The following is a 26,522-nucleotide window of genomic DNA, read 5'->3' on the forward strand; positions in this document are numbered from 1 at the left end:
CTGCAAAATAAATGTATCCCTCAGAAGGTATAACTGGTCAGCAAGATTAGCAAGCCTATCTCAATTGTAGAAATGAATGCATCAGCTTCAAGGTATCCAGAAAGCAAATTTTGTATTTAACCTTCCTTATTCTGACTTCTTAGCCGTGAAGTGAACTTCTGGGTATAATTGAGTTTCCCAAACCACTGTCCTGTGGCGAGAGGTCCGTGTCAATGCAAATGTCCATTTCCTTGCTAACTGTAAACAAATGCATTCCATGCTGATTTTGTGCACCAGGTGCTGGGAGTTTGGCTAAAGTGAACCTGTTCACAGACCAGATCCAATCTTGTTTGTTGACAAAATCAAGCCTCTGAAGCTTCTAGGCAAAGAACCAGGTTCTAATTAAGCCAGGTAATGTCAGTTGGGTCTGTCCCTGGCAGACAGCCAAATGGCCTCCCCACACAATACTTGACCTGTCCCAGGAATTTGTCCTCAAAATATTAATTCCTAAAGTAGAGTCAGAAGAAACTCTAGAGTTCCTCAGTGGATTCTGGCATGGGCCAATAAGAACAGGAGAACCATAGGGGTTATGAATGGAAGACTGTGAGACACATAAGTTAATTAAAAAGGATGGATAGTAAAAGAAAGCAAGGGCCAGCAGTATTCTTGTTCAGGAAGTACTGGGGAAACACATCTTTAAGATGTGTCCAGGGGCCCCTGGGTGGCTCAGTCGGTTAAGCATCTGACTTCAGCTCAGGTCATGATCTCATGGCTTGTGGGTTCAAGCCCCACGTTGGGCTCCGTCCTGACAACTCAGAGCCTGCAGCCTGTCTCAGATTCTGTTTCTCCCCCTCTCTCTTTGCCCCTCCCCTTGCTTGCACTCTCTCTCTCTCTCTCTCAAAAATGAATAAACATTTAAAAAAAAAAATGTGTCCAAATCTGGGGTACCTGGCTGGCTCAGTCAGTGGAGCATTCAACTCTTGATCTTGGGGTTGTGGGTTCAAGCTCCACATTGGGTGGAGAGATTACTTAAAAATAAAATCTTCAAAAAAATGCATTGAGATCTGACTTACTGAAACAAAGACAGCATAATCATTTTTTAGAGGAAAATTTTGTTAAGTAGAAAACTTTTTATTTCCTCACACCCAAAAAGTACCCATTAAGTCCCTACAGCAATTTTCCTCAAAGTGGGGTTTACCACGCACCTGCCCCAGAGTCATCTGGGGAACTTGTTAAAAATCTAGACTCTTGGGCCCCAGAACTGCCAAAATAGAATCTCAGGGGTTAGAGTGCAGGAATCAGCACTTTGAATAAACGTCCAGGCACAGCTCTGCCCTCTCAAGTCTGAGGAGCTGTACCCCAAGGGAAGTACACAGGAAAGGCAGAGGGAAGAACTCTTCTACCTGAAATGTGACCAGGGACAGCTGTGGCAGCAGAAGCACTCAGACCAGCCAGTTGGGCAGACAGGACAAGTACAAGTGCACCCTTTCCAGAGACGACAACCAGACCCACTTTGCAAACTCTGTCAGCTCTCCCACCACACTGAGGGCACTTTGGTTTTTGTTTTTGGTTATTGTCATTGTTGTTTTTTTAATCTTTTACAAAATTTGCAAAATTAAGTAAAAAAAAAAAAAGCACCTGGACTTTTCTCTTTTTCTCTCTCTTGGATTCTAGCCTCCCTAGCACTAGGCAAGTAGCTCTAGCCTTTTCTTGCATCAAAAAAAAATTCTAGAGATATGAATACCTCCCAAAATATAACACTAAAGTTCTTTCATAACAGATTTGCAGAAAAACAAGAAAAAGAGCAAAGTGGTAAGGCTCGATCATTTTTGTGAGTTGATTACAGAAGTAAAACTTTTATTTCTTATATGTTTACACACATGGAGAGGAGTATTATATTCTTGGTGTTCAGGAAGTGAAATAGCAAGAGACTAAGGCAGGATAAGTAGCAAAATTAAAAATGTTCATGTGCTGACAGCTCAGAGCCTGGAGCCTGCTTTGGATTCTGTGTCTCTGTCTCTCTGCCCTTCCCCCGCTCACTCTATCTCTCTCTCAAAAATAAATAAACATTAAAAAAATTAAATAGTTACTCTTCTAGAAAGTTCTTCTAACAGTAATGGACAAGCATGAAAAGATATAAAACAAGGATGTACTTCAGTGTTATTTACAATAAAGAAAGATTGGGTGGGCGCCTGGGTAGCTCAGTTGGTTGAGCATCCTACTCTCGATTTCAGTTCAGGTCATGATCTCGCAGTCATGGGATCGAGCCCCGAGCTGGGCTCCATGCTGAGTGTGGGGTCTGCTTGGGATTCTCTCTCTCCCTTTCCCTCTGTCCCTCCCCTACTCGTGCTCATTTGCTCACCCTCCCTCTCAAAAATAAATAAACTTAAAAAAGAAGAAAGATTGGAAACTTCTGATATGAGACACATCAATCATGATGCCAGCAACTTCTCTATCCTCTTCTAACAGAACCCACCCTGTTCATAGTCTTCTGCTGTGGCCTTAGACTATTCCTTGAGCAAAGGGCAGTCACTGACTGGATCAGGAATGGGGACCTGAATCATAGGCTGGCCAATAACTTAGACTTAGCCTGACCCAAAAGGCCTGGCCTGGAAAGGTTGATACTAATTAATTAGGCCAATTACATTTTCTCCTTTTACAATTTAACAGAAAAATACAGAACTAGCAATTAAACTTGACATATACATTTTTCTTTGTATAAATAAATTATAAAGTTATCTATTAAAACCTCAAGCAATAAAATGATTATTTGCAAATATGCCTAATGTAAGTATAGGAGTTATTTTCATAAGAAAATATTAACAACACTGTTGTTTTATCCATTAATGTCTCAACCATTTACCAGTTAAATTAGTTACAGTAGGTGGTCAACATATTCTTTCAACTGACAGCATGAGAAATAACCGTTGATAATGAAGTCTTATATTCACAAAGTTAAATATCTTGGATTTTAAAGCTCACTAGAATTGGCCTCTGTGGGATATGAATATTGGCTGTGTTACCAAAATCAGAGACTGGATTTCTAATGAATAGGTTTTCTTTACACAGGTAATATAGATTTTAAAGAAACCACATGGGCTCATTAAAGGTTAATATAAATGTGAAATTACTACCCTGAAGTTCCATTAGCCACCTTGTTGATTTTTAAATAAATCAGCTTGTCAAATAAAGCTCTATATAATATTTTCCTCATGTGCTTTAGTCACTTTCTCCTGGATGGACAAGTGCCAGGCATTTGGTATGTTTCACACATTTAAAAATAGATAAAATAAATACTACATTACCATAATTTCAGGCTAATGGAGAACAACTTGCCAATAAACATTGCAGAATTATTTAGCTGTAAACAATCATCCATACTGAAGCAGACCTCTAAGGCCCTCCATGAAATACATACTGCTGAGATCATGGTGGGCCATAATAAATAGGAAATGAGTCCAGTCTCCCACAGGCCTCTATGACTCTACCAACCCCACACCTGCACAGATGTTCTGTTGAGACCTTTACCTAAGCCAGAAGATCGTCTGGTGTCACCTCTCCAGGTTTGTCTCTTTGCTTCCAGAAAATGATGCCAGCATGGCACAAAAACAGACACATAGACCAATGGAATAGAATAGAAACCCCAGAACTAGACCCACAAACGTATGGCCAACTCATCTTTGACAAAGCAGGAAAGAACATCCAATGGAAAAAAGACAGCCTCTTTAACAAATGGTGCTGGGAGAACTGGACAGCAACATGCAGAAGGTTGAAACTAGACCACTTTCTCACACCATTCACAAAAATAATCTCAAAATGGATAAAGGACCTGAATGTGAGACAGGAAACCATCAAAACCTTAGAGGAGAAAGCAGGAAAAGACCTCTCTGACTTCAGCCGTAGCAATTTCTTACTTGACACATCCCCAAAGGCAAGGGAATTAAAAGCAAAAATGAACTATTGGGACATAATGAAGATAAAAAGCTTCTGCACAGCAAAGGAAACAACCAACAAAACTAAAAGGCAACCAACGGAATGGGAAAAGATATTCGCAAATGACATATCAGACAAAGGGCTAGTATCCAAAATCTATAAAGAGCTCACCAAACTCCACACCCGAAAAACAAATAACCCAGTGAAGAAATGGGCAGAAAACATGAATAGACACTTCTCTAAAGAAGACATCCGGATGGCCAACAGGCACATGAAAAGATGTTCAGCGTCGCTCCTTATCAGGGAAATACAAATCAAAACCACACTCAGGTATCACCTCACGCCAGTCAGAGTGGCCAAAATGAACAAATCAGGAGACTATAGATGCTGGAGAGGATGTGGAGAAACGGGAACCCTCTTGCACTGTTGGTGGGAATGCAAATTGGTGCAGCCGCTCTGGAAAGCAGTGTGGAGGTTCCTCAAAAAATTAAAAATAGACCTACCCTATGACCCAGCAATAGCACTGCTGGGAATTTATCCAAGGGATACAGGAGTACTGATGCATAGGGCCACTTGTACCCCAATGTTCATAGCAGCACTCTCAACAATAGCCAAATTATGGAAAGAGCCTAAATGTCCATCAACTGATGAATGGATAAAGAAATTGTGGTTTATATACACAATGGAATATTACGTGGCAATGAGAAAAAATGAAATATGGCCTTTTGTAGCAACGTGGATGGAACTGGAGAATGTGATGCTAAGTGAAATAAGCCATACAGAGAAAGACAGATACCATATGGTTTCACTCTTATGTGGATCCTGAGAAACTTAACAGGAACCCATGGGGGAGGGGAAGGAAAAAAAAAAAAACAACAGGTTAGAGTGGGAGAGAGCCAAAGCATAAGAGACTCTTAAAAACTGAGAACAAACTGAGGGTTGATGGGGGGTGGGAGGGAGGAGAGGGTGGGTGATGGGTATTGAGGAGGGCACCTTTTGGGATGAGCACTGGGTGTTGTATGGAAACCAATTTGTCAATAAATTTCATATAAAAAAAAAAAAAAAGAAAATGATGCCAGCCATAACACCTGCTCTGTTGATTGTCCACATATCAAAATGTCAGAAATATGCATCTACCGTTAATCAGCTGTATCCAATTTCTGCCCTTCAGGATATAACCTCTCTGCTCTTTAATTCTTATCGAAGCACAGTTGTGGGGAATGCTATTCATCAAACATTTCCTGGAGGACTGGAAGGCCGTCCACTCCTCTAGGCATGTTATATTTCCCCCCCCTTTCCTGGGTTCAAATTCATCCATCAATGTTCATACTTAAAACAAGGAGAGTTCCCTTCCTTAGTAGGATTTGGTATTCTGCCCTTTCTGTATAATGGATATTCTAAGAAAGAGTCACCTGCCGTTTATTGGTTGAGGATGATGTGGTGTTTCCTTCATGAGGACCCATAGAGATATTTCTGCTGGACCCCGACTGCTTTACTTCTGTCTTACAAATACTAAAAAGCTTGTCATTAACCAGGTTTTCCCTCGGCTCCTTACGAGCTCAGAATCAGATCTGTAGCAATGTCCAGCTACAGTTGTGTATTGGCTGTATATCTGTCTTGATTTTATTTCCCACCTCCAATTTCTCCTTCTTCTCATTTCATCCATGAGACAAGGAAGGAGGGAGGGAGAGAGAAAAGTTCGAAGTAAGAGAAAGAGAAACTGGAAGTTCTGGTTAACTTGCACCATTTATCAGTTCCTGTCACATGCAAATGTAAGGGCAATGTCTACTTTATAAATAGTAAGACGACTTTCAAGGTATTTGTACGAAGAGAGTCTCAAAGCTGAGAGAGAGGGCAAAAAGTTACTATTTCCATTCGTCTTGTCCATATAATTTAATTGGATAATTTGGTTAAACAGATACCCATTCCATTTACTCCTAATCACTTAGAGGTAGAAGATTATAAAGACACCCATAACTGGAACCAGAAAGTCCTCAGGCTCCTAGATAGCCTGGTACCACCTTCATATCATCATAACTTTGACACAATGGCATCCTTTCATTTGCACTCTTTTCATATCTCAACCTTTACATTGTTAAGAAGGAGACTCTCATAGGCTCAGAATATCTTTCTTAGCTGGGCTTTGCTGATCAGGCCACACCTGGGAGTGACATTCTGTGGGTCATGTAACCATCTCTTACCTACTTTGCTGGAACAGGGGTCATGGGCATTAAAACTTGACTGCCTAGAAGAACCTTTGAGCAAGACAGCTTCTTTAGAGGGAATGCAAACAAGCAGGCACTAGAAACATCTAGTACATCGTGAAAGATAGGAAGAAGATATTCTCTCCCCTTAACACCTACTAAAATTTGGGCCACCCTTCAAAGCCAGAGTCAATTCCCAGATCTTTTGTGAAGCTTTGCCTGTCTATCTCAGCCTTTCAGGAAAGGCTGATACTTACATTATGTATTAGAATGTAATTTTATGATCTTAGATCATCATCTGTATTAAAAGATCTGGTGGGACAGGAACTGCGTCTTATTCGTGTCGACATCTCCCATGGGGTTTGGTGTGGTTCCTTTACGTGGTACTCTCAGTAAGTATTTGTTCTTGACAATGCAGAAGTTGATACAGTCAGCCTTCCTACTAACCCACCACATAAGTTAATAATCCTATCAGCAAATCAGCAAGATCCTAAGACATACCCAAATCCTGGTTTTTGTAATAGTTTCTGACCACAGATATTCCTCTAATAATTAGGGAGAATCTCAGAATTATTTTTAAATTGAATAAAAATCAACCAATCACAGGGAGGAAAGAAGTTCCCTGCCTCTTTCCTAGACCCTTAGTTCTCCTCCCACTGCCCTTTACTCCCTTGTAGCGTCCAGGAAAGTCTCTGGTGACTAAAAAGTCTAGACGTGCCCTTTGCCTGTGTGTATAAAGGATGCCCTTTGGAGCCAATCGATGTGGCCACAACCTGTCAGTCCTGACTGGGGCACTTCTGACTCTCCACCAGGATGGATTTCCTGTCTGGCTGACACCCTGGTGTACAGATTCTTATCATTAGGTCAACACAGACAGGCTCCCTATGGGACGGCCTTTTTCCTGGTAGTGCGTTTCCTCCCCATTCCTGCTGCGTCAGTTTGATAAGCAAAATATTTTTTAACCCACTCTGATTAGGCGCTAGCGTTCTCTACTGGCTGTCAAAGGGTTGGGTGTATGGCCAAGAAAAGTCTAGATTCAGCTCCAGTATAGGATCCCCAGGTCTGCTGCGGGGATCCTGAATTTCACTGAAGAATATATATAGCTCAGGCCTAGGGACACCTGGGTAGCTCAGTCAGTTAAGCATCTGACTCAGCTCAGGTCATATCTCATGGTTCGTGAGTTTCAGCCCCACATCAGGCTCTGTGCTGACAGTGCAGAGCTCACTTGGAATTCTGTCTCCCTCTCTCTGTGCCCCTCCCCTATTTGTGTGCTCTCTTGCTCTCTCTCTCAAAAATAAATAAATAAATAAATAAATAAATAAATAAATAAATACTGGGGGGGGGGGCGGGGGAAGAATATAGCTCAGACCTGTGCCCTTCAGTCTCCAGGGTTCTCTCCCTTTCTATGTGTCATTGAATTTGGATGCTTTCAGATAGAACATGTGCTCCTGAATTCACCATAACCCCAATACTCCCCATCACTGGCCCTGGCACACATTTTCACATTCAGCAATTATTACCTTTCACAGTGGCCAGCTACAGTAGATCTTCCTCGTCTCTGAAGACCCAGACTGACTCCAAGGGCCCACACAGAGTGGGCTCTGTGACAAGCCAGAGGGGGCCTGGGCATCTACACTAGCTTTCTGACTCCGTTGTAAAGAAAGCCAATCCCGTGGGATAATAGTTGGCACAAGGAAGGCAAAAAAATAAACTTCTCTTTACCCTGATATGTACCTGTAAACAACAAATTCTTTTTTAATTTTTTTTAATGTTTATTTTTGAGAGAGAGAGAGAGACAGATACAGAGCATGAGCGGGGAAGACGTAGAGAGAGAAAGGGAGACAGAATCCGAAGCAGGTTCCAGGCTTCGAGCTGTCAGCACAGAGTCTGACATGGGGCTTGAACCCACGAACCATGAGATCATGACCTGAGCCGAAGTCAAATGCTTAATCGACTGAACCACCCAGGCACCCCAAACAACAAATTCTTTTAAAACACAATCACAGCACCAGTGCCATACCTTAAATAATTAACAGCGATTCCTTAATACCATCAAATATCTAGTCACTGTTCATATTTTCCTGGTTGTCTGGTAAAGGCTTGTTTGCTTGTTTTTATAGTTGATATGTTTGAATCAAGATCCACATACTACACTTGGGTGTTTCTTGAGTCTTTTAGTCTATAGGTATGCCTTTTACTTTGCAATCTATTTGTGGAAGAAATTGCCATTTGCCCTGTACAGTTTCCTATATTCTGATTGTTGATGATTTTGTTGACTGCATCCCTATAATGCCCATTTTTCATGTACCTGCTCCCTCTCTTTTCCTTGATAATGGTAGTAAAATCTAGAGACTTTGATCAGATTATGTATGATTTGTTGGCAAGAATATTTTATTGGCAGTGGTGTATACTTCCTATTTACAGCACATGAGACACATAATGTCTACTTGTCTCTCTTTTCTCTACTATTAAGATCAATCAGTGTTTTCAGCCGATCAAGCGTTGTCAGCCTGATCCATCTATTCTCGAGTTCCTCACCAGTTTTCAACAAATGATTTAACAGGCCATTGATGGACATTGCTTGGATTTGTTATTTCACTAAAAGTTGTAATATCATCTATTCCTTCCTCATTTATTAGCTAGAATGTGTTTTTAAAAGAACTCTCCCTTATTATCTATTGGTTACCCTCAGGTATGGGTGCTTTGTTTTTGTTTTTGTTTTTTGTTTTTCAGGGAAGGCAGGATGTTTGCCTTTTATTTACCAGTTTTCAGGATGATAAGCATCCTCCACAGATGACCAAGGAATACTTTAAGTTTTAATATTTGCATCCTTATGAACTCATGGATTTTAGTGCATTTTCCGTACCTCAATCTATTACAGTTTGGTTTTGCCCAAAATGCCCTACTTTTGGCCATGGGAGCTGCTTCGGTTCTTAGAGATGAATGACCCACAGTCACATCAGCATTTACTTCGCAATATGTCTAAGAGCCACTTTTTGGAAACTTACAAGATAATTTGTTATGAGTTACTTAAATCTGGTATTTATAGAGCAAACTCTGTGTGCTACTAGAATTTAGGAGGATTCTGCATTCCTCTGTGAAGTCCAGCTGTCGTGCAGATGGCTGGAGTCAGCTCCAACTGGGAGAGGGAACTTCTCTTCAATGTGTCATTGGTATTGGATTCCTCCTGATTTTCAAATGCTGCTATTCCTGTGTGGCTGCTATGACTTTTATTCTACAAGAGTGAGGTTGGGAAATGTCACATTCTTACTACCCAATAAGCAGACATCCTGAAAAAATGATATCTGCATCTTTCTGAACCTTCATTAAAATGGGGGCACCTGGGGCGTTGGGTGGTTCAGTCAGTTAAGCGTCCAATGCTTGACTTCAGCTCAGGGCATGATCTCGCGGTTTTGTGAGTTCAGCCCCTCATCAGGCTCTGCACTGGCAGCATAGAGCCTCCTTGGGATTCTCTCTCTCCCTCTGTCTCAGCCTCTCCCACACCTGTGCTGTCTGTGTCTCTCTCAAAATAAATAAACTTTAAAAAAAGGGAAGTAAATGAGTAAAGTAAGTACAAACAAAAGCAGCAACAAAACGCCAGAGATGAGGACAAAGGACAGAAAGATGAGACTGACGTGGAAGGGAACCCCCAGATCGCAAGCATGTTCCAGGCCAGATTAGTGCAGGAGAATGAGAAATGACAGAAAATGACACACTGCCTAATGTTTGAACATATTTAGAGAGCTCTAGTATGTAGTGAGAAAGTTTGAAGATGAATGAGTGACGAATAGGTAAATAGAAAACTAAGCAAAGTTTTGGGGTTTTTTTTAGGTAACCCTAGAAAAAAATCACTCAAGAAAGGAAAATAATTTATTAATTGGCTCTGCTGTAAATAAAACTGGAATAGTCATAATAATGTAAATCCTCTATAAATAACCAAAATTGTGCAGTTGTGATATAACTATATTGAGAGGAAGGAAGGAAGGAAGGAAGGAAGGAAGGAAGGAAGGAAGGAAAGAAGGAAGGAAGGAAGAAAGGAAAGTAAAGTGTGTGTGTGTGTGTGTGCATAAAGGAGTTGAACTTTCATCTTCCATAGTGAAAAGTCCTTAGGTAATATCTAAAACTCAAGAACTTCAGAAGTAATATGAATACCTTATTTAGAATTATGGAGGTAAATGTGGGAAGAAACAGCTAAAAAAGTTGAAGGTGGTTGTTCCTGGGAAGTAGGAATCTACCTTGTGGAGGTGGGATGAGGGATTTTTATTTTCACTTCTATTTGATGTTTCATATTATGTAACTGTGTACATTTATAAATTAAGATATTTTTCATTAAAAACTTGCCACATTTCTATTTCAAATCATTCTACTGCCAAGAAATTAATCTCAGTCAGGATTTGGAGTCCTCGTCTCCCTAAGGTCATTCAAGAGTCCCAGAAGATCTCGTGTATTCTAGAACGCACAGGGCAGGTTCTCCAGTCTCTAGCGTACGTAGGTTCCCATGTCCCGTCAAAGCCCGTGATCTCTTCAGTTCTTGGTCCAAACTTGGAGAGAGGAGTCTTTCTTTCACTGCTGCCTTCAAACCTTAGTATCTCCCTACACTTCTCATCAGAAAGGTCTTGTTGCCCCTGGGGGCCCTATGTGGAGCAGGACTCCATGGCCCCTGCTCATAGAACCTAAAAACGTATGTACTGGCTCCTTCCTTACTTTCTTCTATCCTTTCTCTTCTGAATGAACGTTTAGAAACTCAGAGCCTGTTCCTCTTCACTGTAAGGGGTGGGGTGCAGAGGAGGGGAGACAAGATACTAAGCAGAACCTAGGGTGTACCTTAGTCCTTCCCCCATAATCTTTGATTCAACCCTTTGACAATTTTGTAATCCCAAGTAAAGTTCTGTTTTTGTCTCTTCGGTTTTAAGTAGGCACCACACACAATGTGGGCTTGAACTCGCAACCCTGAGATGAGTCACGTGCTCTGTGTTCTTCCAACTGAGCCAGCCAGGGGTCCCTAGGTAAAGTCCTGGGTACAGATAGCTTCCGGGGGCTGGATCTCACTGCCTCTCACTTGTCCCCTCCTCCACTTGCCCCTCTCTGAACAAACTTCTACAGCTGCAACTGAGGGGAGCCTCCTCCTAGCCTTTTTTCTTACTCAAGGTGCAACATTTGTAATATTTGACTTTGGTTGTACTTGCTTAATCTGTGTGTTGTTACAATTTTTATTGTAATGTTGTTTCTCTCTGATTATAAGGACCCGGTTCCCCTACTCAAAGGAGTATGAAGAAATAGGCCCTTTGCCTCATCAAGAGCTAGACAGTACTAAGGTAACAGTTTCCAAAGCGGCACATATACATCCCCGGGGTACACATGGTAATCACTGAGGTGTGGGAAGAAGATACTATGACTTCCATTCATGTGTTTGCTTTCAATTTTTGTGTTTTCTAATGTATATAAAGTAAACTTCTAGCAAAAAATACACTTTGGGGGCTGCTTTCTCAAACTTTTTTCTCATTGATGAATTATGTGAGCTGAGATATTTCTGGATATTTCAAAACTGTCCAATAGAAACACAATGTGAACCACAAATGTGAGTCCCATATGTAACTTCAGGTATTCCATAACCACAGTTTTAAAAAGCAAAAGGAGGTGAAATTAATTGCAATATATTTTATTTAGCACACTATGTCCGGGGACACCCGGGTGGCTCAGTCAGTTGAGGTCCAACTTCAGCTCAAGTCATGATCTTGCGGTTAGTGAGTTCAAGCCCCACCTCAGGCTTGCTGCTGTCAGTGGGGAGCCTGCTTCGGATCCTCTGTCTCCCTCTCTCTGCCCCCTCCCCCACTTGCGCTCTCTCTCAAAAAGAAATAAACATTTAAAAACACACAATATGTCCAAGGTATTCTTATGTATATTTCAATAAATATACAAATTATTCATTAAAATGTTTACATTTTTTTTCTTACTAAGTCTTCGAAATCTAGCATGTAGTCTACACTGACAGGTCATCTGAATTTGAGCTAGCCTAATGCTCAGCAGTACATGTGGCTCATGGCCAGCGCGTTAGAGAATGCAACTCAGAGGTCTTCAAGGGCATCTGAGAAGCAACGGGACTCTAGAACTGCTTCTCAGGTGGGGGCCTCCTGGGGTTAAGACAGGGGTGAACCTGCCTCATGCCTGCAGCACACCCAAGGCAGCAAAAAGAGAACTACAGGTCGTGGAATATCTACTCTGCACCAAAGCATGTTTCCCACCCACTTCATTTCATTTTCTAGCATCCTGTTTGTGATAGAGGTTATTAACCCACATGAGATGAAGAAACAGGACTTGGATCACAGAACTCGTTAGAATCCCAGCCTTCTTCATCCAAAGCCCCGAACTGCAGATTCTTCTGAACGACGCTCCATTCCTTCCCCTAAAAGCTACCCCTCGCCGTTGTGTAATGCTGTTAGCTGTTGAGAACGCTTTCACAGAGCAAGCGAGCAAAATCTGTAGTAGGACCAGAGCGCGGCCACGATGCCCTCCCCCACCCCTTAACAAAAAATGCAAATTATGCCACAGGCCATTCTCCCGACCTCTTAGACTCTCCAACTGTGCACTGTCAGATTTCCTAGTGCAGTACTTTCCTGATTGGGGCTCCTTTATGTGAAGTCAATCTGCAGTAGATTAATTAAACACTGTATTGATTTTCTGTTCTCTGGGGTATTTCTAAAAGGGCTGTATTCTTGAAGCCCCCCCTCTGAGTTAGTAGAACATTTCCCTTTTGGAAATGTGATACTTGGAACTCCGTCACAGTCACCCCTACCCAGACATCACCCCCTCCCCTATCATTTGGCACAAAATCTAACTTCTTGCCTTCCCCAAAAGACGGTCATGGCAAGAAAAGGGGGAGGGAGTCCTGCTGGTTTTCAGGTCTTGTTGATTTAACACTTCATGATTTATGCATCCTGTCTGTCTTGCTTGTAGATTTTCATTTTTGCATCTTGCTAAATACCTTGCAGGGGTGTTGTTCCCCTTAATTAGTTAATGTTTGTAAGGCACATTACAGATGAAAGTGCTGTGTCAGTGCTAAATATGAACACTCGGGTATCCTCAAGCTGTCCTTTGTCTATCTGCACAGGGGTTTTCAGTAGAAGACACATCGTGAAAGATCTGCATTGGGAAAAGGCTTGGGTAATTCTCCTCTGAACTGCAGATTACTAAAACATACATAAACTTGGGGAGTAAGAGTGGCAATAAATACAGGGCTATTTGCATTCAGACAGTTTTCTGACCCCGATGTAACAGTGCTTTCCTCACTTGGTTAAAGTGCTGCGATGGTGAGGAGTGAATGAAAAAAGAAACTTGTGAACCATGCCTTCGTGGCAGACCCGTCACCTTCCCGGTATGTAGCAAGCAATAAGTCACTTTTTTGGTTCACTGAATGAGTGTCTAAAACAATCTAGCTGCATTTCCATGGTGTCTGAGTAGGAAAAAAGATTCATTTAAAATTACAGCATATTATGGTTGAGCATTCGACTTTAGCTCAGGTCATGACCTCACGGTCCATGAGTTCGAGCCCCGCATCAGGCTCTGTGCTGACAGCTCAGAGCCTGGAGCCTGCTTCAGATTCTGTGTCTCCCTCTCTCTCTGCTCCTCCCCTGCTAGTGCTCAGTCTCTTTCTCTGTCTCTCAAAAACGAATAAACATTAAAAAATTCTTTTTAATTACAGCATATTAAATTAAGTGTTGAGTAATGTTTCACTAAGCAAAATTTTTAACCACCAGGTGCATTGGCTTTTATGAACACAGTCACTAAACCTGACTTTATCAAATTTTTGAATGTGTAAAGAATCCTGTTTGACATCCTTATTAAGGTATTGATTTCAATGGCCCATCTTTGAACACAAATAAAAAAAATGTTTTCTTTCAGAAGATTGAGTGGTTTTCCATTCTTCACTGTTTTCTAATCCTAAGCTTTTAAGCTAGATTTATACTTTAGAATAAGAAAACTGCTTGAAATGGAACACAGAAAGTTTCAGGCTTCTATTTTAACAGCAAGAGTTTATGAAAAAAAATGTGATTTGGGGAGTACGTATCATATTTTTTTTATAAACAAAAACCAAAATGTAAACTTACAGCCCAAAACAGACTTTAGATTCCCTCTCAAATCCACAGAACGGCTCTTACCTGCAAGTAGTTTACAGTAACGTTAATAAATGTTATTTTTGCTGATCCAGATTTCATGCTAAGACTCTAGCAAATTGTCCTTCAGTTCAATTCCTTTGCCACGTAAGAACATTTTGGATTTATTTTTAATAATCAAAATTCCTAATGCTCCAACAGGATCCTCAGTCAATGTAAATTTACATAATTCGTCTTCTTCCACTCAACTTGTTTTTCTATAATTAGTGCAGCTGTCACCAGGGAGCCACATTCTTGTGGGCAGGTAGCTATGGGTACAGCAGGCAGGCTTCAGTCAAACATTTCCTTTTAAGCCATCCATCAGTTTTTTCCTTCATTTCAAATAAAGTGGGTTCTTTAAAAGAGAATTTATTTCCTACCTGGCAGATCCCCCTTTTCAAACTTTGACTATTATTCCGTAATTTACAATTCCTTCTCCAGGTTCACTTAGCCAAAAGATATAAACGAGGGTCTGAAGAATTTCTTGATCAGGTCAACTTGTAGCCTGCATAGATGATATTTCTCTTTATAGCTGTCATATTTTTGTGAAGACAGATTCTCATTTCAAAATGTACTTATAATGCTGTTAAAAGCATAGCCACACCACATTATAGGTACAATGACAAAGCACGCTTCAGAATAGTCCATAAATATCTACCTTTACATCTTTCTAGGATATATAGTCTTTAAACAGCCTTTCTCTTTAGTTTTTTTTTTTTAATTCCTTTAATGTTTATTTATTTTTGAGAAAGAAAGAGAGAGTAAGAGTGGGGGAGGGGCAGAGAGCGAGGGAGACACAGAATCCGAAGCAGGCTCCAGGATCCAAGCTGTCAGCACAGAGCCTGATGTGGGGCTTGAACTCACAAACTGAAAGATCATGACCTGAGCCGAAGTTGGTAGCTTAACCAACTGAGCCACCGATGTGCCCCTTTAGTTTTTGGGGTTTTTAAAATTTTTTTTAATGTTTATTTTTGAGAGAGAGAGCGAGTGGGGGTGGGCAGCAGAGAGAGGGACACACAAAATCTGAGGCAGACTCCAGGCTCTGAGCTGTCAGCACAGAGCCCGATGTGAGGCTCGAACTCACAAGCAGTGAGATCATGACCTGAGCCGAAGTCAGACACCCAACTGACTGAGCCATGCAGTCAGACACCCAACTGACTGAGCCATGCAGTCAGACACCCAACTGACTGAGCCCCTTTAGTTTTTGATAAAATCTTCCTCAGTAGGGCTATATATTTAGCCTTTTCTATCGTCTATTCTGTCATTGCTTGTTTGGTAATACCTAGTTCAAGCGCTGAGTAGCCAATGCTTAAATCATCTAAACCTTCACTTTAAAAAGGATTACCGTTGGGGTACCTGGGTGGCTCAGTAAGCTAAGCATCCGACTCTTGGTTTCGGCTCTGGTCATGATCCCAGGGTTTTGTGAGTTCAAGCCCCGTGCTGGGCTCTGCACTGACAGCCCGGAGCCTGCTTGTGTCTCTCTCTCTTCTCGGTCTCTCTCTCACTCTCTGCCCCTCCCACACTCACACTGTCTCTGTCTCTCTCAAAACAAACAAATACAGTTAAAAAAATAAAAACGTAAAAAGGATTTCCCTTAAAATAATAAGTGGATGAGGGAAGGGCTAGTATCGACAGCACTTAGTGAGTGCTTAGTGTGTACTAGGTGCAGTGGAGTAAACAAAGAAGTATATATGTGCCACAGTACATGGGCTATAATAAGATACTCATTAAGTATAGATCAGCTTAGATAGGGGAGGGGGTGGCAGGTCACCTACATAAAAATAATCCCACCACTACAAGGCTGTTGACATATGTGAAGTGCCTAATGAAGGATTCTTACTGAGTCTGTTTCATGTCTATATGTCTTCCGTACTGCCTGGGCCACAGAAGACTTCTAGCTAGGGAGCTCCTCACAGGAAGGAGAAGCTGGGCCTTGGCCCCTAGGCCCCTAACACAGATGCGGTCTGCAGCTTGGGAGAGCAAAGACGCTGAGTGTGCTTGGGTGTGAAATAGACAACTTCGAAAAGGCCACACCAGCAACTAGCTGGGGGGGGGGGGGGGGGGGGGAGGTGAGGGGAGGTCAGATGGAGGTGAGGAGAACAAAGGAGGAGACTAAAGTGTCAAAGCCAATGAGAGGCCATGAAGGGCAGCGTCCTGGGCATGGGGCATCAGGAAGGGCAGTGTCCTGGGCATGGGGCATCAGAGCCCCGGGGCTGCTGTCCTCATTAGGAGGAACATAATGGGACTCACAAGACACATGAGTGAAAAGCCAAGGGAATCCAGCGGGTATCTGAATAAGAGACCGGGAGACTCAATTGGTAGATACTGAGTAGCAAGGAGAGACTGTGAGCCTGAGACCACACTGACTGGGAGCAGGGCACTGGAGGAGAGCAAAGGAAGGGGCTGGAAGTCCAGCGGAGCCAGGGATTGAAGAAGGAAATCGAAGCGGGACATAGCAGCCAGGTACCAACAGGGGGTTGTGGTGGTGACCCTCTGATCACAATGTAGGACTTCCCACCTGATCTGATGTGACTCAGTCTGAAAGAAGTTCTGCCGCAGGATGGGGGAGGCAGCTGGCAGGCCACCCATGGCTAGTCACCTCTTCTTCCTGGACGCACCATGGGCTGACGTTCTTCAACCTCCTTTGCTGTCGGAAAGGCCAAAGGACTGAGTTCTCGAAGAAGTAATGTGAGCCTGAGTCAGGCAAGTTCTGTCGGGGCCTGGGCCACAACGTGTGCCCTGTATATACCTCCCAGCCTTTCCCCTTCTCGTGGTTTGAAGATGGCAGAGCCACCATCAGCCTGGACCCCTGAATGTTAACGGGAAATAGAACCCCGTCCTTCCAGCTGCAGACCCAGAGCATCCGTCCTTAAGAGAGGAAGAAATAAACTTCTACCCCCTTACGAGTCTATTTGTTAGAGCAGTCACCTACCTTAAAGTAAGACTCAGTAAGGCCACAGATTTACCAAGGCCCCAAAAGGATTGTCACAGACAGAATGCCCCAGAGCATTGCCTTTATGTGTGTTATGTGTATGACCACCCGTGCATACACATAGAGACTGTTTCCACGGTAACAGTAGGTCTTCTAGTTTGCTTGTCTGTCCTTATTTGGAACATAGAAGATCTTTCCCCATAGACACGGTGTTAGAGATGGCAGTTAGGTCCTCACACCTACACTTGCTTGACCTACAATACGAAAAGCCCTAATTCGATACAGCCCACCATCATTTATAACATCTCTGTCTGCTGTCGGAGGGTGAAGAAAACAGGAAATTGAGAAGAGGAAATCAGACATGGTTTCTGTTAAGCTCACATTAATAGAAAGGGACTTTGTAATGTTACTCCAGGTTTTAAAAGGAGACAGATGCTCTTTTAATTCCCAAAGGCCCAAGAATCATGCTAGCAGAGAGAGTATGAATCTTAATTGTAGACCTGGAAACGTAGCCACGGGATATTAATCCTCACGGTGCAAGATGTCGACTTTTTAAAAAAAAGGAATTTAGAAGTGACCAAAAGACAAAACAAAATGAAAAAAAAACCCAAAAAACGCAGAAAACAAAAGCAAGGCAATTGCAATTCTTTTCTGCCCTCCGCCAACCCCAGAAATGCCTGTTTCCCTTACCCATCTTATCAGTAGGGATGAGGTATGGGGTAAGAATGGCGGTTACTCATGCGGTAAAGGAGGTGGACTAAGGATGGGGGGTGGGGAGAGAGGAAGGGGGACTCTGGGTGGGACATTCTCTACTATCATAGAGAGCACCCACGAAAGGACACCCACAGGCCTGTGGCTAAAACCCTGCTGTTGGGTGAGCTTCTAGGGACAAGGGGTCTAAACTAGAGGTACAAGGCCTCTCTTTTCATCCGCACACTCCAACCCTATGAAATCCTATTCTGAGTAGCCTGGAGTACAGAACTAATTAAATATTCCTCTGGGTTCTGCAAATAGAGGCTTGGAAGAGCTTTGGAAGCATCCCCTCTCCACCCCCTTGTTCACAGCAAGCAGCTGAGGTACTTTCGAAGCGCTCGATGCAGAGACAAAGGGCACAGAGTTAGGGAATCATTGTGCTGGAGACAAAATATGTTCTCTAAGTCATCATTTCTTCTTCCCTGAGAATTTAAGTCTTTCTCTGTGGGCCACAGAGAGGGAGCAAAATGTCCCATTTACCTCAAAGTCATTTCCAGCAGAGGCTCTTCCACCAGCTGGTAGGAAGGAGGGGGAATTAAAGTCCAAATTTCCAGAGCGGTATTTCCCAGGTTTGCTGCCCACATGAGACTTGACTCCAACTAGCTTTTGAGGATTTCTGTGAATCAGATCCACCTTCCAAGTATGAAATGTGCTTCCGTGGAGCACTTTCATTAGGATTCGCTTGGTTAAGGCAATAGAGGCAATCTATATGAAATTCTCCTCTCCTAAATCCTTCCTACAAAACAGAAAACTAACAATCAACTGAAGTAGTCTATGCGTTGCAGTCTCTTCAATATTTTGGGAGGCCTCCCTTTCCCCAGATTTCCATTTGTTACCTGAGAAATTTGGGGCCTTCTCTAAAAGCTTCCGTTTACATCAGTGCTGGGGAATCCCACAAAACCCCACAATGATTCACCTTCCCAACTGTAGCAAAAAGCTTCTTTGGCCTAGGTCAGCATTTAGTGTGTGGGTGAAGGCCTTCTCCTAGCTCAGTTTTCCGGTCTTTATTAAAGCAGAAAAAACATCTGCGTGGTCTGTTAAAAGTCTGGTTCCTTAGCCCCAACGCTGCTGTAGCGCTGAGAGTTTCTCTGCCAATCTCCACTCTTGGGGAAATCAGACGCCCCTGGGACCTTTCTCTTTCCAAAGTAGAGAGCTCATGTTTGTTCATTTGCTCATTTATGCATTCATTTAATAACTATTCCTGGAGGGTCTATGTGCCAAGCATTGCTCCCGGTGCCCAGACTACAGTGGTAAGTGGAAATGACATGGCCCCTGTTCTCATGCAACTCCCAGAGTGGGGGGAAGTGACAGATGATAATAAAATAAGCCAGCAAAGGCATACTTCGACATTGTGAGAGCAGCTGTGGAGAAAACGTGTGAAGTGCAACAGAGAATAGGGGAGGGGCCGCCAGGTGGTGTAGCCTGAGGTTGTCTTCTCTGTACAAGTGACACATGCCTGAAAGATATAAGGTGCCCACTCCCAGGGCATGGGGACAGCACGTGTTAAGGTCTTGAGGTGGCAATAGGTGTGGTGGAAAAAAAAACTGATGAAAAAGAAGGGACGGGGGTTGGTGTGTGGTTGGATGTTGGATCCTGAATCTGTGGAGACACTGCTACTTACATTTAATGCTAAATGGTTAGCATATGCCTGGCTCACGTCAGCTATTAAAACCCATAAATAATATTCCTTTTTGGGTGGACCTGACATTGAGGAACAACTTTCTTTGGGAAACTGAAATTCCTCTGGCATCACTGAAAATCAAACAGAAGTAAAAAACAAAACGAAACGAAACGAAACACCAGGCCTCATTATAACGTACAAGCTTTGCCCTTTATTTTTTTTTCTAAGTGTATTTATTTATTTTGAGAGTGGGCTGGGGGGGAGGGCAGAGGGAGTGACAGAGAATCCCAAGCACCACGAAAGGCTCGAACTCACAAATCATGAGATCATGAGCTGAGCAGAAATCAAGAGTCAGGCACTTAACCGACTGAGCCACCCAGGTGCCCCTCCCCTCTATTTAAAAAAAATAAAAATAAAAATAAAGGAACTCATCCTTTCAAGAATTTGCAAGTGGACAGCTATCATTCTTCTGAGTTACTCTTACTACCAAGTTACAATGTGCAAATTATAAAGTGGTGTCAACAACAATCTAAAAAAGTTGTTGATGAAAAACCCGCGAAGGAGAAGGTGTGAGGTTGTTGAATGCAACTTACGGCATATTGTACAATTGGTTATTTTGGGCGATGAAGTAAATAACTGCCTGGAATTGAGGCATGGTGGAAATTTTCAGCAGGATTAACAGGAATGTGCCTTTTCTTGGCAAATTGATGCTTTCAGCTGTTTACCTCCAGTACAAAAGTGTTCAGTATTTGTTGTGAAATAGCAACCTAGTCAAAATTCTTCTGAAATCATGTTTTTGATGGACAATCTGAATGTCTACCAACATTCATGGGTTAAATCTGTGACGCCGTGCAATATTTGATTTAGAATTCCACAAATGAAACAATGTGAACAATTTCTTGCATTTTGTTTTCACTGAATTTCTCAGTATTTAAATGACCAAAAACAGTCTTGATTTTATTTTCAGCTGAAGGGATCTTCTATAGATGGAAAAATGCCCAGATAGCAATAAATATATGGCAAAATTCTTTCTTGATATATCCCCCAAGTGCCTGGCACATAGTAGGTCCTCATTTGTGTTGAATAAATATAAAAAGTTCTAACACCCACAAGGCAAAGCAGTTCTGTGAAAACTTGCCAGACACCCACATATAACACATTCCTGATTTCCTTCAGAAAGGCAATTCAAATGTTGATTTCCAATAGTTCTGTAAAATCAAAATACACATGTTTAGCCTGATGAAATCCTGGAATCTGTTGTTAACTGGCCTGTAGTGAATATACTGCCTCTTCCAGAGGGCTAAGGGGCTGGTAACTCTGACCTTCATTACAGCAAGAGACTGGCCCCTGGTGGTGGTAAAGCAGATAGGATCCCCAGTCAGAGAAAGGCTATAGCGCTGTCTGCCATTTCCATGTTTCAGACCTCACTACCTGGGGGAGAATGTTAGTTTTTATTTTAATCATAGGAAATATCCCCTACTTAAAGGGATAACATACGCACAGAATTTTCTTTTGAACTTAAGCCATCTTTTCTGGAATGCATTTATTCTTTTTATCACAAATTCCTTACAATAAAACGTTTCTAAACTCTGCAGAATCAGTAGAGTGCTAGACACATTGTAACGCCTCCAATAAATATAATTAAAAATTTAAACATCAAGAAAGTAAGAATAATTTAGCAAAGCATCAAGTCTGCCACAGTGATTTAGATTTCCTCATTAAAATATTGTTTCAAACTTTCAAACTGTTCACAAATGCACATCCTTTTATGACCCTTAAATTTTAAAACCTGACTTTCAAATAAAAATCTAGAGTTCCTAGTAACAAATTTCACTTGGAAAAGAAAATGTTCTGTAAAAGGCCACAAAATGTGAGTTAAAATAGGTCCCTGTACTTAACTACCTTTACCTGATTTTCCCCTATATTATGAATAATGTAAAAAGTCACCAAGTATAACCACCCACATCGCAGATAGTTTATATCATGTAAGTTTTAAATGTCGTTACGCGGCACTACCTCTAGAAACCCAGAACTTGCCTTTTATGGGAAAAACAAAGCATCTAATTTTTCAAGGATTTTGCTAGATCTTTTCAACTGGCTCTTTTCTCTTTTCTAACGAGTCTTCCTACACAATCAGAATTTGCTTCTGATCAGCTAAACTGTCAATGAAAAGATAAAGCTCTCTCAAATTCTCAAATCCATCTGGCATGGGTTTTAAATTTCAGACATCCTATAAAAGATCACACCAAATACTTAACTCTTGGAAAAATTATAATTTCATTTTATTCAATAAATACATCAGGAATAATAATTACAGTAAAAATAGTGTTAATGCCAGTAAGGCACAAATTGCTACATGAAGGTAAACTGTACTGCCAAAAATCACTCTCAAATTCTGAGCTGGATTCATTTTAACCATAAATTTCAGAGATGAATTGTACAAAACCTAATCTAAGCAGAAGCATCTAACAATTTTCTCTCCCATTCCCATTCATATTTCTGGGCACAAAAGCCAAAAACAATCAAATATAAATATACAAAAGAATATGTGTGTATATATGAATTCTTACTGTGTATATATGAATTCTGAAAGCTTTATCTACCATAAATCTGAAAAATGTCTAGCATAAATTACATATGAATGTCAAAACTCATGCAAGTTTCATTGGTGAGGCTGATAAACTATCATGACCATATAATGTATATTTTACTGCATTTATTTGGCTCCTATAACTGGACTATTTGCTGTAAATATGAATATCTTCTCAGTATGTCCATTCCCTGTCTTGAAGGTCAAGGGCAGAGATTGTCTGATTTAGCACCATGCATAACAAATCCAGTATATTCTGGAACGATAAACTATGGATACAAACTACTCAGACTATCTGGGCCTTAACTGGTCCCTTAAGGGCTAAGGCCAATCTGCAAAGGGAGACAGGCCATCAATACACCAAATGACTCGGTATTGGGTGTTGTTCAGAAACCAAGCTGCTGAATTTTAACGGTTGGAGATTGGCTTTAACTTTCAGGAAGAAACCGGTTGCCCTCGTGACTGTCTTAGTGCACCATTTCCCTAAAGCTTCGAACATCTCTTTGGACTCTGTTTCGGGATTTTACTAACTTAAAGAAAACAACCATATTTGTGATTTGGTATAGAGGTTACCCTGAACAGAGCTTTGTTAATATTGCCTATACTCCATTTTGAGCAAGAATTGAAATTAGCATAAAATAATAAGACACAAGGGAAGCCAGTCTAGCTCAGCTGGTAAAGCACGTGACTCTTTATTTCAGGGTTGTAAATCTGAGCCCTACGTTGGGTGTAGAGATAACTTTAAAGTATTTTTTTTATTTGGGTTTTATTTTTAAATTAATTAATTTTTAAAAAAATTTACATCCAAGTTAGCATATAGTGCAACTATGATTTCGGGAGTAGATTCTTTAATGCCCCTTACCCACTTAGCCCATACCCCCTCCCACAAACCCTCCAGCAACCCTCTGTTCTCCATATTTAAGAGTGTCTTATGTTTTGTCCCCCCATCTTTGTATTTTTTTGCTTCCCTTCCCTTATGTTCATCTGTTTTGTATCTTAAGGTCCTCATATGAGTGAAGTCATTTGATATTTGTCTTTGATGAATTTTGCTTAGCATAATGCCCTCTAGTTCCATCCACGTAGTTGCAAATGGCAAGATTTCATTCTTTTTGATTGCCGAGTAATACTCCATTGTATATATATACCACATCTTCTTTATCCATTCATCCACCGATGGACATTTGGGCTCTTTCCATACTTTGGCTATTGTTGATGGTGCTGCTATAAACATTGGGGTGCACATGCCCCTTCGAAACAGCACACCTGTATCCCTTGGATAAATACCTAGTTGTGCAATTGCTGGGTCGTAGGGTAGTTCTATTTTTAATTTTTTGAGGAACCTCCATACTGTTTTCCAGAGTGGCTGCACCAGTTTGCATTCCCACCAGCAGTGCAAAAAACATCTCTTTTCCCACATCCCCACCAACACCTGTTGTTGCCTGAGTTGTTAATGTTTGCCATTCTGACTGGTGTCGGGTGGTATCTCATTGTGGTTTTGATTTGTATTTCCCTGATGATGAGTGACGTTAAACATTTTTTCGTGTGCCAGTTAGCCATCTGGATGTCTTCTTTGGAAAAGTCTATTCATGTCTTTTGCCCATTTATTCACTGGATTGTTTTTGGGGTGTTGAGTTTGATAAGTTCTTTATAGATTTTGCATACTAACCCTTTATCTGATATGTCATTTGCAAGTATCTCCTCCTATTCCATTGGCTGCCTTTTAGGTTTGATTTGGCTCTTTTCGCTGTGCAGAAGTTTTTATTTTGATGAGATCCCAATAGTTCATTTTTGCTTTTGTTTCCCTTGTCTCCAGGGACGTGTTAAGCAAGAAGTTGTTGAGGCTGAAGTCAAAGAGGTTTTTGCCTGCTTTCTCCTCTAGGATTTTGATGGCTTCCTATCTTACATTTAGGTCTTTCATCCATTTTGAGTTTATTTTTGTGCCTGATGTAATCAAGCGGCCCGAGTTCATTTTTCTGCATGTCGCTGTCTGGTTTTCCCAGCACCATTTGCTGAAAAGACTGTCTTTATTCCATTGGATATTCTTTTCTGCTTTGTCAAAGATTAGTTGGCCATACATTTGTGGGTCTATTTCTGGGTTTTCTATTCTGTTCCATCGATCTGAGTGTCTTGTTTTTGTGCCCGTACCATACCGTCTTGATGATTACACCTTTGTAATACATCTTGAAGTCTGGGATTGTGATGCCTCCAGCTTTGGTTTTCTTTAAAATAAAATCTTTAAGCAGCACCTGGGTGGCTCAGTCTGCTAAGCATCTGACTCTTAATTTCAGCTCAGGTCATGACCTCATGGTTCTTCAGATCAAGCACTACGTGGGGCTCTGCACTGACAGCATGGAGCCTATTTGGGAGTCTCTCACAAAATCAATAAACATTTTTAAAAAGTCTTTAATAAAATAAAATGGTCAGACAGAGATCCGTCTTTGGTGGTTTTAATATATATACGCCCTAGCTCTCTGACAAGTGCACGGAGGAAAAAAGTAAAGACACTTAAGATTTCATTCTCCTCGTGAAGGTAAGAAGACATTAAGTTATGGTAAAGAGGTTTGTAAGTGTGGAGTGCCAGGCTCACGCTTGTTATATATGGACACCAGCTACAACGGAGAAACAAGAAGGTCTGGAACTTTAGATCACTGTACAAAATAATTTGGGAATAATCTGTTCTGAATCTGTTTAAATTTGCTTCAGTTTTAAAACTGGTTAAAACTATGTTCAGCTGATTTCTTACTAATTTGTTTTCTAATAGAAGGGATGCATAGAAGGGCAAGTTTGAAAACACACTGAACAATATTTTATGGATGAATGTCTGCAATAGGGCATTAGTACCACCAAAATGCTGCTGTAAGTACAGGAAAATTCCACACTTTAAAATTTTCACTTTTCTTCCTGAACAAATTTTGATACACCCCTGTTCTTACACAAATTTGATATGCTACATATTAAACATGTTCCAATCTTGATGAATATTAAACATTTTATTTAAAGATTTTAAAGTAAAAAAAAAAAAAAACGGTACACAAATACAGATATTATGATGATCAAGGCAGTATTCTGTAGGACATAAATCAAAACAAAACAGAATTTAAAAAGTAAATATACAGGTACTAAACAAGTATAATACCTGATATCTAATTCAGGCTGCATTCACATAAAATGAGCTGACCACATACATGCTTATGGAATATAAATTTTTTCTTAGAACACCAAAATTCCAACCATTCTGTCAACTGCCTTATTCCCGCTGAGTATTTTGAGAGAACTTCTATATAATATAAAAACAACTCGCATGGCACTTAAAAACTACAAAAAACAGAACACAGTTAAAAACATATTTGTAATGCAATTCTGTATAAAATATACACAGTAAATGTTATCAGTTAAAAAAAATGTTTTTAAACACAAAAGACCACCCTGAATAATGGTTAAAACCTCATCACAGAAAAATGTTCATCATTTGTAACATTATTGATAGAAAATGGATAGGATTTTTTTGGGGAAGAGAGATCTAACTTGAAGAAGTCATTCAAAGTTTATTTAAAATTGTAGATAAGATAGTAATTCATTGCCTACCCCTTTCTCAAAACTTGTCATGAATATTCTAATATATAACTACAGCCAAAATAAAAGAATAACTCAAAGAAAGTGTTTCTTAAAATAAGGCCCAAAGACCCAACAGAATTCTAAGGTGGGCCCAGCAATATGCATTTTAAACAAATGTCCCAGGTGATCGTTCCCCATTCTAAAATTTGGGAACTAATGCCCTAGGGGAGACAGTACCACTTAAAAGCAAGGTCATAAACATATTTCTGATATGTCAGAATTTTCTATAAGTTTATGATTTGAAGTGAACACTGCTTTTTTAAAACAAGTTTTAGGTATTAAGAAAAACATACATACTTCTTACATAAACATGGGAATGTATATAAACTTTTTCCTTTGAGGTTTTCATTGCTTTCAGATTTGGTCATTTGAAGAAAAATGAGTACATGGTCGGAAACTTCAGAAAAATTACATTTCAAATAAAAGGTAGCATCCAAAAAAACAATTAATTATTAGATGCCTATAAATTTTAAATCATTATAAATTTAAGACTAGATAGCTTCCCCCCCAATTAAATTTTACTAAGATTGGACAATTGTGAGTAATTTAGATGATTATTGTTACTTTTTACATCCCTTTTCATTAAAAAAATATTTAGGGGCACGGCACCTGGGTGGCTCAGTTGATTGAGCATTCATCCTAAGCTCAGGTTGTGATCTCACAGTTGGGTGACTTTGATCGAGCCCCATAGCAGGCTCGCCTGCTGTCAGCACAGTGCCCATTTCAGATCCTCTGTAACCCCCCT

General features: G+C 40.9%; 1 long non-coding RNA gene across 1 annotated transcript; it reads right to left on the minus strand.

The window, feature by feature from the left end:
- Window positions 1-13,742: 13,742 nt before the first annotated feature.
- On the minus strand, window positions 13,743-17,311 carry LOC109491392. Its single transcript, XR_006585271.1, has 3 exons — window positions 17,199-17,311; window positions 16,785-16,913; window positions 13,743-14,771 (listed from the first exon to the last, which is right to left on the minus strand). It is a non-coding gene; the product is annotated as an uncharacterized LOC109491392 (long non-coding RNA).
- Between the last annotated feature and the right edge of the window lie 9,211 nt (window positions 17,312-26,522).

The sequence above is a fragment of the Felis catus genome, chromosome C2 (assembly GCF_018350175.1).
Source record: "Felis catus isolate Fca126 chromosome C2, F.catus_Fca126_mat1.0, whole genome shotgun sequence".
Lineage (NCBI taxonomy): Eukaryota > Metazoa > Chordata > Mammalia > Carnivora > Felidae > Felis > Felis catus.